At 40.2% G+C, this 14,368-nt stretch overlaps 1 protein-coding gene and 1 long non-coding RNA gene across 3 annotated transcripts in view; one reads left to right on the top strand and one right to left on the bottom strand.

Annotated features, from left to right (window-relative positions):
• Positions 1 to 14,368, bottom strand: part of PDE11A (phosphodiesterase 11A) — a 415,084-nt gene that overhangs the window by 94,638 nt on the left and 306,078 nt on the right. The gene's annotated exons all lie outside the window — the stretch shown is intronic.
• LOC132522272 (uncharacterized) overlaps positions 1 to 14,368 on the top strand; it is a 201,060-nt gene that overhangs the window by 163,183 nt on the left and 23,509 nt on the right. Inside the window, exon 5 of one of the 2 annotated variants that reach the window (XR_009541140.1) lies at positions 3,852 to 3,946. The exons of the other annotated variant lie outside the window; for it this stretch is intronic. This is a non-coding gene — a long non-coding RNA (uncharacterized LOC132522272). The remainder of the gene's footprint in view (positions 1 to 3,851; positions 3,947 to 14,368) is intronic. 2 annotated transcript variants of the gene reach the window in all.

Here is a 14,368-nt window from a genome sequence, read left to right as displayed (position 1 = left end):
GTGTGAGGTGATACCTCATTCTCATTGTAGTTTTAATTTGCATTTCTCTAATGATTGGTGATGTTGAGCATCCTTTCAGGTGTTTGTTGGCAAACTGTATATCTTCTTTGGAGAAATGTCTATTTAGATCTTCAGCCCATTTTTGGATTGGGTTGTTTGTTTCTTTGATATTGGGCTGCATGAGTAGCTTGTATATTTTGGAGATTAATCCTTTGTCAGTTGCTTCATTTGCAAATATTTTCTCCCACTCTGAGGGTTTTCTTTTCGTTTTGTTTATGGTTTCCTTTGCTCTGCAAAAGCTTTTAAGTTTCATTAGGTCCCATTTGTTTATTTTTGTTTTTATTTCCATTACTCTAGGAGGTGGGTCAAACAGGATCTTGCTGTGATTTATGGCATAGAGTGTTCTGCCTATGTTTTCCTCTAAGAGTTTGATAGTGTCTGGCCTTAAATTTAGGTCATTAATCCATTTTGAGTTTATTTTTGTGTATGGTGTTAGGGAGTGTTCAAATTTCATTCTTTTCCATGTAGCTGTCCAGTTTTCTCAGCACCACTTATTAAAGAGGCTCTTTTCTCCATTGTATATTCTTGCCTCCTTTAACAAAGATACGGTGACCATATGTGTGTGGGTTTACCTCTGGGCTTTCTCTGCTGTTCCATTGATCTCTATTTCTGTTTTTGTGTCAGCACCATACTGTCTTGGTTACTGTAGCTTTGTAGTATAGTCTGAAGGCAGGGAGCCTGATTCCGTTTTTCTTTCTCAAGGTTGCTTTGGTTATTCAGGGTCTTTTGTGTTTCCATACAAATTGTGAAATTTTTTGTTCTAGTTCTGTGAAAAAGGCCACTGGTAGTTTGATAGGGATTGCAATGAATCTGTAGATTGCTTGGGGTAGTAGAGTCATTTTCACAATGTTGATTCTTCCCATCCAAGAACATGGTATATCTCTCCATCTGTCTGTATCATCTTTAATTTATTTTATCAGTGTCTTATAGTATTCTACATACAGGTCTTTTGTCTCCTTAGGTAGGTTTATTCCTAGGTATTTTATTCTTTTTGTTGCAGTGGTAAATGGGAGTGTTTCCTTAATTTCTCTTTCAGATTTTTCATCATTAGTGTATAGGAATGCAAGAGATTTCTGTGCATTAAATTTGTATCCTGCTACTTTACCAAATTCATTGATTAGCTCTAGTAATTTTCTGGTAGCATCTTTAGGATTCTCTATGTATAGTATCATGTCATCTGCAAATAGTGACAGTTTTACTTCTTCTCTTCTGATTTGGATTCCTTTAATTTCTTTTTCTTCTCTAATTGCTGTGGGTAAAACTTCCAAAACTATGTTGAATAATAGTGGTGAGAGTGGGCAACCTTGTCTTGTTCCTGATCTTAGTGGAAATGGTTCCAGTTTTTCACCTTTGAGAATGATGTTGGCTGTGGGTTTGTCATATATGGCCTATTTTATGTTCAGGTAAGTTCCCTCTATGCCTACTTTCTGGAGAGTTTTTATCATAAATGGATGCTGAATTTTGTGGGAAGCTTTTTCTGCATCTATTGAGATGATCATATGGTTTTTACTCTTCAGTTTGTTAATATGGTGTATCAAATTGATTGATTTGCATATATTAAAGAATCTTTGCATTCCTGGGATACTGATATATGATCCTTTTAATGGGCTGTTGGATTCTGTTTGCTAGTATTTTGTTGAGGATTTTTGCATCTATGTTCATCAGTGATATTGGCCTGTAGTTTTCTTTTTTTGTGACATCTTTGTCAGGTTTGGGGATCAGGGCGATGGTGGCCTCATAGAATGAGTTTGGGAGTATTCCTCTGTCTGCTACATTTTGGAGAAGGTTGAGAAGGATAGGTGTTAGCTCTTCTGTAAATGTTTGATAGAATTCACCTGTGAAGCCATCTGGTCCTGGGCTTTTGTTCGTTGGAAGATTTTTTTTTTTGCGGTACACAGGCCTCTCACTGTTGTGGCCACTCCCGTTGCGGAGTACAGGCTCTGGACACACAGGCTCAGCTGCCATGGCTCACGGGCCTAGCCGCTCTGTGGCATGTGGGATCTTCCCGGACCGCAGCATGAACCCGTGTCCCCTGCATCGGCAGGTGGACTCTCAACCACTACGCCACCAGGGAAGCCCATGTTGGAAGATTTTTAATCACAGTTTCAATTTCAGTGCTTGTGATTGGTCTGTTTATATTTCCTATTTCTTCCTGGTTCAGTATCGGAAGTTTGTGTTTTTCTAAGAATTCGTCCATTTCTTCCAGGTTGTCCATTTTATTGGCATATAGCTGCTTGTAGTAATCTCTTATGATCCATTGTATTTCTGCAGTGTCAGTTGTTACTTTTGGGTGTCTGTAACCTTATTATGATTTTAGGCAGCCTCTCTGTTAATGGGTGGGGTTGTGTTTCTGTCTTGCTAGTTGTTTGGCATGAGGTATCCAGCACTGGAGCTTGCTGGTCATTGAGTGGAGCTGGTCTTAGCATTGAGATGGAGATCTCTGGGAGAACTCTCGCCGATTGTTATTATCTGGGGCTGGGAGGTCTCTGGTGGTCCAGTGTCCTGAACTCGGTTCTCCCTCCTCAGAGATTCAGGCCTGACACCCGGCCAGAGCACCAAGACCCTGTCAGCCACACAGTGTCAGTCGCCATGGTCCGGCCCCGAGATTGCAGGGCTTATTCATTCTCTCTTATCCTACAGTGACCTTTTCCTTCTCTGCAGTTGTATAGATCACTGTAATATTTATAATCACTTTATAATGTAGGGTTTTCAAATATACCCCTAGAGTAGGAATTAGGTCCCTGAATCAGCTAGGTGGATTGGCTCGAATGTGTTTATGTGTGATTTGGGGAGAGGGGTCCATAGCTTTTTTCTGACTCCTCTGTAGTTCAACACAGGTTCTTAGCTGGACACAATTCCCAGATGATCCTTATATGCACTCATGTTTGAGAAGAACTTCACTAGAGGCTGTTTGCTCGTAGGGTCTTGGTACCTATTAATACCTAAGCTTCCCATGGAATGGCAAATCTTCCCATTATAGGGCTAACCAAGTCAAAGGGCATTTTATATATTTGTCTTTTTTAAGTGCATAAACGCAAGGAAGATTAGTAGTCAATAATCTCTATATTGAAAAAGAGAGGAACGTGTAAAGAAATGCAAGCTTCTAAGTACAATATTTCCCCTCTCTTACTAAACTTTAATTATTCTCAATTATTGCTTAATTCACTTTGGTTTTCTAGGCTTGAGTAGACCTATTACTTTGATCCCCTTAATAGGAGAATGAAAATTCTATCATCTCTTCACATGTGATTTTCAGGAATTTCACCAGAAGTTAAAAATCTTATGGCCTTTCCTTTACTTCTGCTTGAGCTATTCTGGTGAAACAATCTTATCTGTAACTGTTTCCTATTAATCTCAGAAACTGCCTTTGTTATCCTTCATGCAGCAACATAACCTTCATGAGAAAACATGATTCTCACATATTTTTCTTGTCAAGGTGAGAACCAAAAGAAAAAGAAACATCATAGTGACTACCTCCTTTTGAAACAGAGAAACTTTCTCTTACGTGAACTGTCTTTTCAACCCTGGCTCTTGGATAGTTCTAATATGCTCTCATTATTTATGTTTATCAAAGAAACAGTTCTCATTAGCAGCACTGAAAATTTAAATGCTGCATTTCAACAGAAACAGGTCATTTCAAAAGAGATTTTCCTTTTTCCCGGTATATAACATTTAAAATAAAATTAGAAAACCATTTGGTACAAGTTTTTAAAAGAAAGGTATCCAGTGTTTCTTCTTTAACACATGCAGTTGATGTAATATTTGATTATATATTTCCATGTTTTCTCTAGTTTCTTTATGAAAGAAGATTATTTAAAAGAAGGATTATAAGATTAATCCACCTTGCGTTGTGTACATTACAATGATCTTAAAGGCAGTGTGTAAGGTAAGTAGAACCAGCCCTGAGAGATGATGATGATGTGTTGAATCTTTAATTTAAAATGGCTGTTCATCAAGCCTATGGTTCCTAAGTGAGGTCGGCATTCTGAAGTAATTTTTCTTTGAAAAAATGTTTCTGTTATGAAAGTTTACTGCTTTCTTATTAAAGTTTACTCAACATGGTATATCAAAGTGTTGTTTTGTTGTTGCTAGCAGTAGTGATATATACATAACCTGTTTTGTCCCAAAAAAGGTTTAATGTGGATTTCAAAGATCCAAGCAATAACAGAGAATAAAAGAAAGTAAAAATAGGCCAGAAAGACAAATCAAAGGGAAACTAAGGAGAGGAATGTAAAACATGATCAGAAGTGAAGTTACTAGACAAAATGCATGCTGCAGCATCAATGCATTTGTAAGGATAGCCAAATTTGTCTGTAACCATTTGTCCTAGTAACCATTACAAAGAGAATCTGATATATTAGATGATTTACAGTGTTCGTAAGATTAAAGAAAAGCAAGGGCAAAGGAAACCCACGGAGACACAGCTATGCTATCTCTGAGTCTAGAGAGAAATGTCTTTTGTGTTTTTCAGGGAAAAATTTCCCAAACCAGTGATTCCCAAAGTTGTACACCAGACCAACTACATCAACATCATCTGGGAACTTGTTAGAAAGGCAAATTCTGAATCAGAAATTCTATTTGTGTTTAACAAGCTGGTGCCCATTAACAACTGAGAACCACTGTTCTAAACATTATCCCCACCACAAGCACTCAGAGCTGGGGTGGCTTTGGGTGGTGTGCAAATTTGGGGGATGGAAGGCAGAGTATAAGGGGTTCTCCAAGGAAGTTAAAAACCACAGACTGATGAGGGTTTTCTGTGCAATTCTTCTGAATTTTTCTATGTTTGAAATTTTTCATAATAAAATATTGGGAAAAAATAATTCACTGCTAACAAGGGATGAAACATCAAACTAACAGTGCTATCCTTCCAGAGAAAGGTTTGACTCTATCAGGGATTTGTGCAGTGATGTTACTAAGATGTATGGTTTAAATTTTTCTAGTAAGTGTTTTTTCTTGAAGCTGTTTATTAAATTTACCTTGTACTTGCCTAGAACACTCTTCACAACAGTTATGGTCTCTAATCCTACCTCCGGTTCCTACTTGCTAAGTGGCTGTGGGCAAGAAACTGAAGTAAGCCTTGATTGAGCGTTCTCTGTGTAGACAATACTACTACTACTTTGTATGGTTGTTGTGAGGCATAAATAAACTAACACACATAGAGTCTAGCATGGGGCTTCCCTGGTGGTGCAGTGGTTAAGAATCTGCCTGCCAATGCAGGGGACATGGGTTCAAACCCTGGTCCGGGAAGATCCCACATGCCGCGGAACAACTAAGCCTGTGCATCACAACTACTGAGCCTGTGCTCTAGAGCCCGTGAGCCACAACTACTGAGCCTGCATGCCACAACTACTGAAGCCTGCGCGCCGAGAGCCCGTGCTCCGCAACAAGAGAAGCTACTGCAATGAGAAGCCCGCACACCGCAACGAAGAGCAGCCCCCACTCACTGCAACTAGAGAAAGACCACGCGCAGAAACAAAGACCCAACACAGCCAAAGATAAATAAATAAATACATAAAAATTAAAAAAAAAAAGGGTCTAGCATGGTGCTCAGAAACAGGAAACACTAAATCATACTGACTTTTATAATAATTATGGTTTTTTTTTGGCATGTTGTTGTTACACTTCTTATTATTTTTATACTGATATCAGCCTCAGAGAAGGAAAGAGTGGACATAAAAGATTTCCATGACTAGGCCATGAGGAATCAACTCTATCCACTCCCTTTGGAGACCTCTACATTTAATTCAACTTAAGTTAACACACATGTATTGCATGCCTAATTCTACAACAGGCCCTGCCCTGTGTTATAGATACATTTGTGAAATCACTGTGGTCCTTGTGTTCACAGTGGGTCAGGGGACCAAAGAAGTAAACAGGCAATTATAATACAGTGTGGTAAGTGCTGTTAAGCAGGGGAAATATAGGACTCCATTGGAAGCCCTGGGAGAATGTGATGAAATACTTCTAGCTTAGAGTCTCTGCCTTAATTCTAAATCATTGTTAAACTTCAGCTTTATAAAGTATATTTATAATAATTTAAAAGGTTTAAAAATAGTTATCATGATCGAAAGTTTCTCAAGGTCATAGAGCTTGTATTGCAACCTAAGAAAAGATGTGGACTCCAATCCTAAGATGCTCATGGTCTACTCAAGGAGAGACAAGAGTAAACAGAATGGAACTAGTCCAGAAGATGGTGGAGGAGTAAGATGTGGAGATCAGCTTCCTCCCCACAAATACATCAAAAATATATCTACATGTGGAACAACTCCTACAGAACACCTACTGAACGCTGGCAGAAGACCTCAGACCTCCCAAAAGGCAAGAAACTCCCCTACATACCTAGGTAGGGCAAAAGAGAAAAGAAAAAAACAGAGACAAAAAAATAGGGACAGGACTTGCACCTCTGGGAGAGAGCTGTGAAGGAGGAAAAGTTTCCACACACTAGGAAGCCCCTTCACTGGCGGAGACAGGGGGTGGGCGGGGGGGGAAGCTTTGGAGCCATGGAGGAGAGCACAGCAACAGGGGTGCAGAGGGCAAAGTGGAGAGATTCCCACACAAAGGATCGGTGCCGACCAGCACTCACCAGCCTGAGAGGCTTGTCTGCTCACGTGCTGTGGCAGGCTGGTGCTGGGAGCTGAGGCTCGGGCTTCGGAGGTCAGATCCCAGGGAGAGGACCGGGGTTGGCTGCGTGAACACAGCCTGAAGGGACTAGTGCACCACAGCTAGCCGGGAGGGAGTCCAAGAAAAGTCTGGACCTGCCTAAGAGGCAAGGGACCAGGGTGTGCGAAGAGAGGGGATTCAGAGCACCGCCTAAATGAGCTCGAGACAGGTGCGAGCCGCAGCTATCAGCATGGACCCCAGAGATGGGCATGAAACACTAAGGCTGCTGCTGCAGTCACCAAGAATCCTGTGTGCAAGCACAGGTCACTATCCACACCTCCCATTCCGGGAGACTGTGCAGCCCGCCACTGCCAGTGTCCCATGATCCAGGCACAACTTACCCGGGAGAACACACGGCGTGCCTCAGGCTGTTTCAACGTCACGTCGGCCTCTGGCGGGCACAGGCTCACCTTGCATTCCAGTTATAACTACCCTGTTCCTCCCTCCCCTCGCATGAGTGAGCCAGAGCCCCCTAATCAGCTGCTGCTTTAACCCCATCTTGTCTGGGTGGGAACAGAAGCCTGAGGGCGGCCTACATGCAGAGATGGGGCCAAAACCAAAGCTGAACCCCAGGAGCTGTGCGAACAACGAAGAGAAAGGGAAATTTCTCTGTGCAGCCTCAGGAGGAGCGGATTAAATCCCCCAAATCAACTTGAGGTACTCTGCATCTGTGGAATACCTGAAGAGACAATGAATCAACCCAAAATTGAGGCGGTGGACTTTGGGAACAACTGTAGACTTGGGGTTTGCTGTCTGCAACTGACTTGTTTCTGATTTTTATGTTTATCTTAGTATAGATTTTAGCACTTGTTATCATTGTTGGATTTCTTTATTGGTTTGGTTGATCTCTTCTTTTTTTTAACTACTTTTTAATTTTAATAATATTTTTAATTTTTAAATTATAATTATATTATTTTTTTAAACTTTTTTTTCTCCCTTTTCCTCTGAGCTGTGCAGCTGACAGGGTCCTGGTGCTCCAGACTGGTATCAAGCCTGAGCCCCTGAGGTGGGAGAGCCAAGTTCAGGACACTGGACTACCAGAGACCTCCCAGCCGCATGTAATATCAATTGGTGAGAGCTCTCCCAGAGATCTCTGTCTCAACGCTAAGACCAGCTCCACCCAATGGCCAGCTCCAGTGCTGGATGCCCATGTCAAACAACTAGCAAGACAGGAACACAACCCCACCCATTAGCAGAGAGGCTGCCTAAAATCATAATACGTTCACAGACACCCCAAACCACACCACCGGACACAGTCCTGCCCACCAGAAAGACAAGATCCAGCCTCATCCACCAGAACACAGGCACCAGTCCCCTCCACCAGGAAGCCTACACAACCCACTGAACCAACCTTACCCACTGAGAGCAGACACCAAAAAAACCTGGAACTACGAACCTGCATCCTGTGAAACGGAGACACCAAACACAGTAAGTTGACTAAAATGGGAAGACAGAGAAACACACAGCAGATGAAAGAGCAAGGTAAAAACCCACCAGACCAAACAAATGAAGAGGAAATAGGCAGTCTACCTGAAAAAGAATTCAGGTAATGATAGTAAAGATGATCCAAAATCTTGGAAATAGAGCGGAAAAAATAAAAAAAACAATTAACAAGGGCCTAGAAGAACTAAAGGGCAAACAGTGATGAACAACACAATAAATGAAATTAAAAATTCTCTAGAAGGAATCAATAGCAGAATAACTGAGGCAGAAGAATGGATAAGTGACCTGGAAGATAAAATAGTAGAAATAACTACCACAGAGCAGAATAAAGAAAAAAGAATGAAAAGAATTGAGGGGCTTCCCTGGTGGCGCAGTGGTTGAGAGTCCTCCTGCCAATGCAGGGGACACGGGTTCGTGCCCCGGTCCGGGAGGATCCCACATGCCGCAGAGTGGCTGGGCCCGTGAGCCATGGCCGCTGAGCCTGTGTGTCCGGAGCCTGTGCTCCACAACAGGGAGAGGCCACAACAGTGAGAGGCCCGCGTACCGCCAAAAAAAAAAAAAAAAAAAAAAAGAATTGAGAACAGTTACAGAGACTACTGGGACAACATTATATGCACCAACATTCGAATTATAGGGGTCCCAGAAGAAGAAGAGAAAAAGAAAGGGACTGAGAAAATATTTAAAGAGATTATAGTTGAAAACTTCCCTAATATGGGAAAGGAAATAGTCAGTCAAGTCCTGGAAGCACAGAGAGTCCCATATAGGATAAACTGAAGGAGAAACATACCAACACATATATTAATCAAACTATCAAAAATTAAATACAAACAAAAAATATTAAAAGCAGCATGGGAAAAGCAACAAATAACATACAAGGGAATCCCCATAAGGTTAACAGCTGATCTTTCAGCAGAAACTCTGCAAGCCAGAAGGGTGTGGCAGGACATATTTAAGTGATGAAAGGGAAAAACCTACAACCAAGATTACTCTTCCCAGCAAGGATCTCATTCAGATTTGACAGAGAAATTAAAACCTTTCCAGACAAGCAAAAGCTAAGAGAATTAAGCACCACCAAACCAACTTTACAACAAATGCTAAAGGAACTTCTCTAGGCAGGAAACACAAGCGAAGGAAAAGACCTACAAAAAACAAACCCAAAACAATTAAGAAAATGGTAATAGGAACATACATATCGATAATTACCTTCAATGTAAATGGATTAAATGCTCCAACCAAAAGACATAGACTGGCTGAATGGATAAAAAAACAAGACCCGTATATATGCTGTCTACAAGAGACCCACTTCAGACCTAGGGACACATACCGACTGAAAGTGGGGGGATGCAAAAAGATATTCCATGCAAATGGAAATCAAAATAAAGCTGAAGTAGCAATTCCCACATCAGACAAAATAGACTTTAAAATGACTATTACAAGAGACAAAGAAGGACACTACATAATGATCAAAGGATCAATCCAAGAAGAAGATATAACAATTGTAAATATGTATGCACCCAACATAGGAGCACCTCAATATGTAAGGCAAATGTTAACAGCCATAAAAGGGGAAACCAACAGTAACACAATCATAGTAGGGGACTTTAACACCCCACTTTCACCAATGGACAGATCATCCAAAATGAAAGTAAATAAGGAAACACAAGCTTTAAATGATACATTAAACAAGATGGACTTAATTGATATTTATAGGACATTCCATCCAAAAACAACAGAATACATGTTCTTCTCAAGTGCTCATGGAACAGTCTCCAGGATAGATCATATCTTGGGTCAAAAATAAAGCCTTGGTAAATTTTAAAAAATTGCAGTCTTATCAAGTATCTTTTCGACCACAACCCTATGAGACTAGATATCAATTACAGGAAAAAGTCTGTAAAAAATACAAACACATGGAGGCTAAACAATACACTACTAAATAACCAAGAGATCTCTGAAGAAATCCAAAAGGAAATTAAAAAATACCTAGAAACAAATGACAATGAAAACACGATGACCCAAAACCTATGGGATGCAGCAAAAGCAGTTCTAAGAGGGAAGTTTATAGCAATAGAATCCTACCTCAAGAAACAAGAAATATCTCAAATAAACAACCTAACCTTACACCTAAAGCAATTAGAGAAAGAAGAACCAAAAAAACCAAAGTTAGCGGAAGGAAAGAAATCATAAAGATCAGATCAGAAGTAAATGAAAAAGAAATGAAAGAAACAATAGCAAAGATCAATAAAACTAAACACTGGTTCTTTGAGAAAATTAAAAAAAATTGATAAACCACTAGCCAGACTCAGCAAGAAAAAAAGGGGGAAGACTCAAATCAAAGAATTAGAAATGAAAAAGGAGAAGTAACAACTGACACTCCAGAAAATAAAGGATAATGACTGATTACTACAAGCAGCTATATGCCAATAAAATAGACAACCTGGAAGAAATGGACAAACTCTTAAAAAAGCACAACCTTCTGAGACCGAACCAGGAAGAAATAGGAAATATAAACAGACCAATCACAAGCACTGAAATTGAAACTGTTATTAAAAATCTTCCAACAAACAAAAGCCTGGGACCAGATGGCTTCACAGGTGAATTCTATCAAACATTTACAGAAGAGCTAACACCTATCCTTCTCAACCTCCTCCAAAATGTAGCAGACAGAGGAATACTCCCAAACTCATTCTATGAGGCCACCATCACCCTGATCCCAAAATCAGACAAAGATGTCACAAAGAAAGAAAACTACAGGCCAATATCACTGATGAACATAGATGCAAAAATCCTCAACAAAATACTAGCAAACAGAATCCAACAGCACATTAAAAGGACCATACACCGTGATCAAGTGCAGTTTATCCAAGGAATGCAAGGATTCTTCGATATACACAAATCAATCAATGTGATAACCCATATAAACAATCTGAAGGATAAAAACCATATCATCTCAATAGATGCAGAAAAAGCTTCCGACAAAATTCAACCCCCATTTATGATAAAAACTCTCCAGAAAGTAGGCATAGAGGGAACTTACCTCAACATAATATAGGCCATATATGACAAACCCACAGCCAACATCATTCTCAAAGGTGAAAAACTGGAACCATTTCCACTAAGATCAGGAACAAGACAAGGTTGCCCACTCTCACCACTATTATTCAACATAGTTTTGGAAGTTTTACCCACAGCAATTAGAGAAGAAAAAGAAATTAAAGGAATCCAAATCAGAAGAGAAGAAGTAAAACTGTCACTATTTGCAGATGACATGATACTATACATAGAGAATCCTAAAGATGCTACCAGAAAATTACTAGAGCTAATCAATGAATTTGGTAAAGTAGCAGGATACAAATTTAATGCACAGAAATCTCTTGCATTCCTATACACTAATGATGAAAAATCTGAAAGAGAAATTAAGGAAACACTCCCATTTACCACTGCAACAAAAAGAATAAAATACCTAGGAATAAACCTACCTAAGGAGACAAAAGACCTGTATGTAGAATACTATAAGACACTGATAAAATAAATTAAAGATGATACAGACAGATGGAGAGATATACCATGTTCTTGGATGGGAAGAATCAACATTGTGAAAATGACTCTACTACCCCAAGCAATCTACAGATTCATTGCAATCCCTATCAAACTACCAGTGGCCTTTTTCACAGAACTAGAACAAAAAATTTCACAATTTGTATGGAAACACAAAAGACCCTGAATAACCAAAGCAACCTTGAGAAAGAAAAACGGAATCAGGCTCCCTGCCTTCAGACTATACTACAAAGCTACAGTAACCAAGACAGTATGGTGCTGACACAAAAACAGAAATAGAGATCAATGGAACAGCAGAGAAAGCCCAGAGGTAAACCCACACACATATGGTCACCGTATCTTTGTTAAAGGAGGCAAGAATATACAATGGAGAAAAGAGCCTCTTTAATAAGTGGTGCTGAGAAAACTGGACAGCTACATGGAAAAGAATGAAATTTGAACACTCCCTAACACCATACACAAAAATAAACTCAAAATGGATTAATGACCTAAATGTAAGGCCAGAGACTATAAAACTCTTAGAGGAAAACATAGGCAAAACACTCTATGCCATAAATCACAGCAAGATCCTATTTGACCCACCTCCTAGAGAAATGGAAATAAAAAGAAAAATAAACAAATGGGACCTAATGAAACTTAAAAGCTTTTGCAGAGCAAAGGAAACCATAAACAAAATGAAAAGACAACACTGAGAATGGACGAAAATATCTGCAAAGGAAGCAACTGACAAAGGATTAATCCCCTAAACATACAAGCAGCTCATGCAGCTCAATATCACAAAAACAAACAACCCAAACTGAAAATGGGCTGAAGATCTAAATAGACATTTCTTCAAAGAAGATATACAGATTGCCAACAAATATGTGAAAGGATGCTCAACATCAATGAAAACTACAATGAGGTATCATCTCACAGTGGTCAGAATGGCCATTATCAAAAAACCTGCAAATGCTGGAGAGGGTGAGGAGAAAATGGAACACTCTTGTACTGTTGGTGGGAATGTGAATTGTTACAGCCACTACTGAGAACAGTATGGAGGTTCCATAAAAAATTAAAAATAGAACTACCATAGGACCCATCAATCCCACTACTAGGCATATACCCTGAGAAAACCATAATTCAAAAAGAGTCATGTACCACAATGTTCATTGCCTCACTATATTTTATTGCCTCACTATATTTACAATATCCAGGACATGGAAGCAACCTAAGTGTCCATCGACATATGAATGGATTAAGAAGATGTGGCACCTATATACAATGGAATATTACTCAGCCATAAAAAGAAACGAAATTGAGTTTTTTGTAGTGAGGTGGATGGACCTAGAGTCTGTCATACAGAGTGAAGTAATTCAGAAAGAGAAAAACAAATACCATATGCTAACCTGTTTATATGGAATATTAAAAAAAAGTTGTTGTGATGAACCTAGGGGCATGACAGGAATAAAGACACAGACATAGAGAATGGGCTTGAGGACACGGGGAGGGGAAATGGTAAGCAGAGACAAAGTGAGAGAGTAGCACTGACATATATACACTACCAAATGTAAAATAGATAGATAGTGGGAAGCAGCTGCATAGCACAGGGAGGTTAGCTCAGTGGTTTATGTTCACCTAGAGGGGTGGGATAGGGAGGGTGGGAGGGAGATCCAAGAGGGAGGGGATATGGGGATAAATGCCTACATATAGCTGATTTACTTTGTTATACAGCAGAAACTAACACACCATTGTAAAGCAATTATACTCCAATAAAGATGTTAAAAATAATAAAAAAGATATTATGAGCAAAAAAAAAAAAGAGTAAACAGAATGAATAGTGAAAAAATAGAAGCATGAAGGTCAGAGGCCACAAGAGGAGGGAGCATATAGGAGGCCAAGAAACAGAGTGGAGGAGTATCATCTGATGTGGGTGTTGAAGGATGAATAGAAGTTCACCAGGAGAATTAGGAAACATAGACTCTTCCAGTCAGAGAGAACAGCATGGGCAGAGTACAGTTCCAATCTCATCTGAATATAGCACAAAACCATGAGATGCAGACCTATAGGGCCCCAGAATCGATGGAAATGCTGCTTGATTCAGGACTTGCCCTAACTAGCCCTGAGAACCCATAAGGTGTCAGCTTTGCCAAGCTCCCATTGGTGGCCTTGGGCCACAGCACTGGAGTTTGACTTTCCCTCCCAGAACCTCCCCTTCAAAGCTGTGGTCACAGTTTTTGTTGTGGCAGGTGACAGATATACAGACTCTTCCTATGGAAAGGCAATTGTCTTTGTTTCCTTTTCTCTTTCTTTGCTGCATTCAGCAGCAAATTCTTTCCCTCCTCTTCTGGGAGAAATTGAAGATCAAAAAGCCCTCTGTGTCCTCCAGGAAAAAGAACTTGTTTTTGGTTGAGTCAATGGCTCTGAGTCAATGGACCATCAGGATCTATTTTGAAAGAACCAGAGGAGAAAGGAGTGTGCTCTTGGGGAGGTAAGAAAAGGGGAATGAACACTGTCGCCATCTCACAGAGGTCAGGGAGTGGGGTAAGAGAGGAAGGAGAGAGCCCCTGGGAGCATGGCAGCTGTACCCAGGAAGGAGATGCACCCAGCAAAGGACCACTGTGGAGGCATTGGTTGAGCTCCCGTGAGCCACATGGTAGTTGAATCAGGA

Source organism: Lagenorhynchus albirostris, chromosome 6, assembly GCF_949774975.1.
Source record: "Lagenorhynchus albirostris chromosome 6, mLagAlb1.1, whole genome shotgun sequence".
NCBI lineage: Eukaryota > Metazoa > Chordata > Mammalia > Artiodactyla > Delphinidae > Lagenorhynchus > Lagenorhynchus albirostris.
Note: the sequence above shows the minus strand (reverse complement) of the source record. Positions and strands in the feature narration are given on the sequence as shown.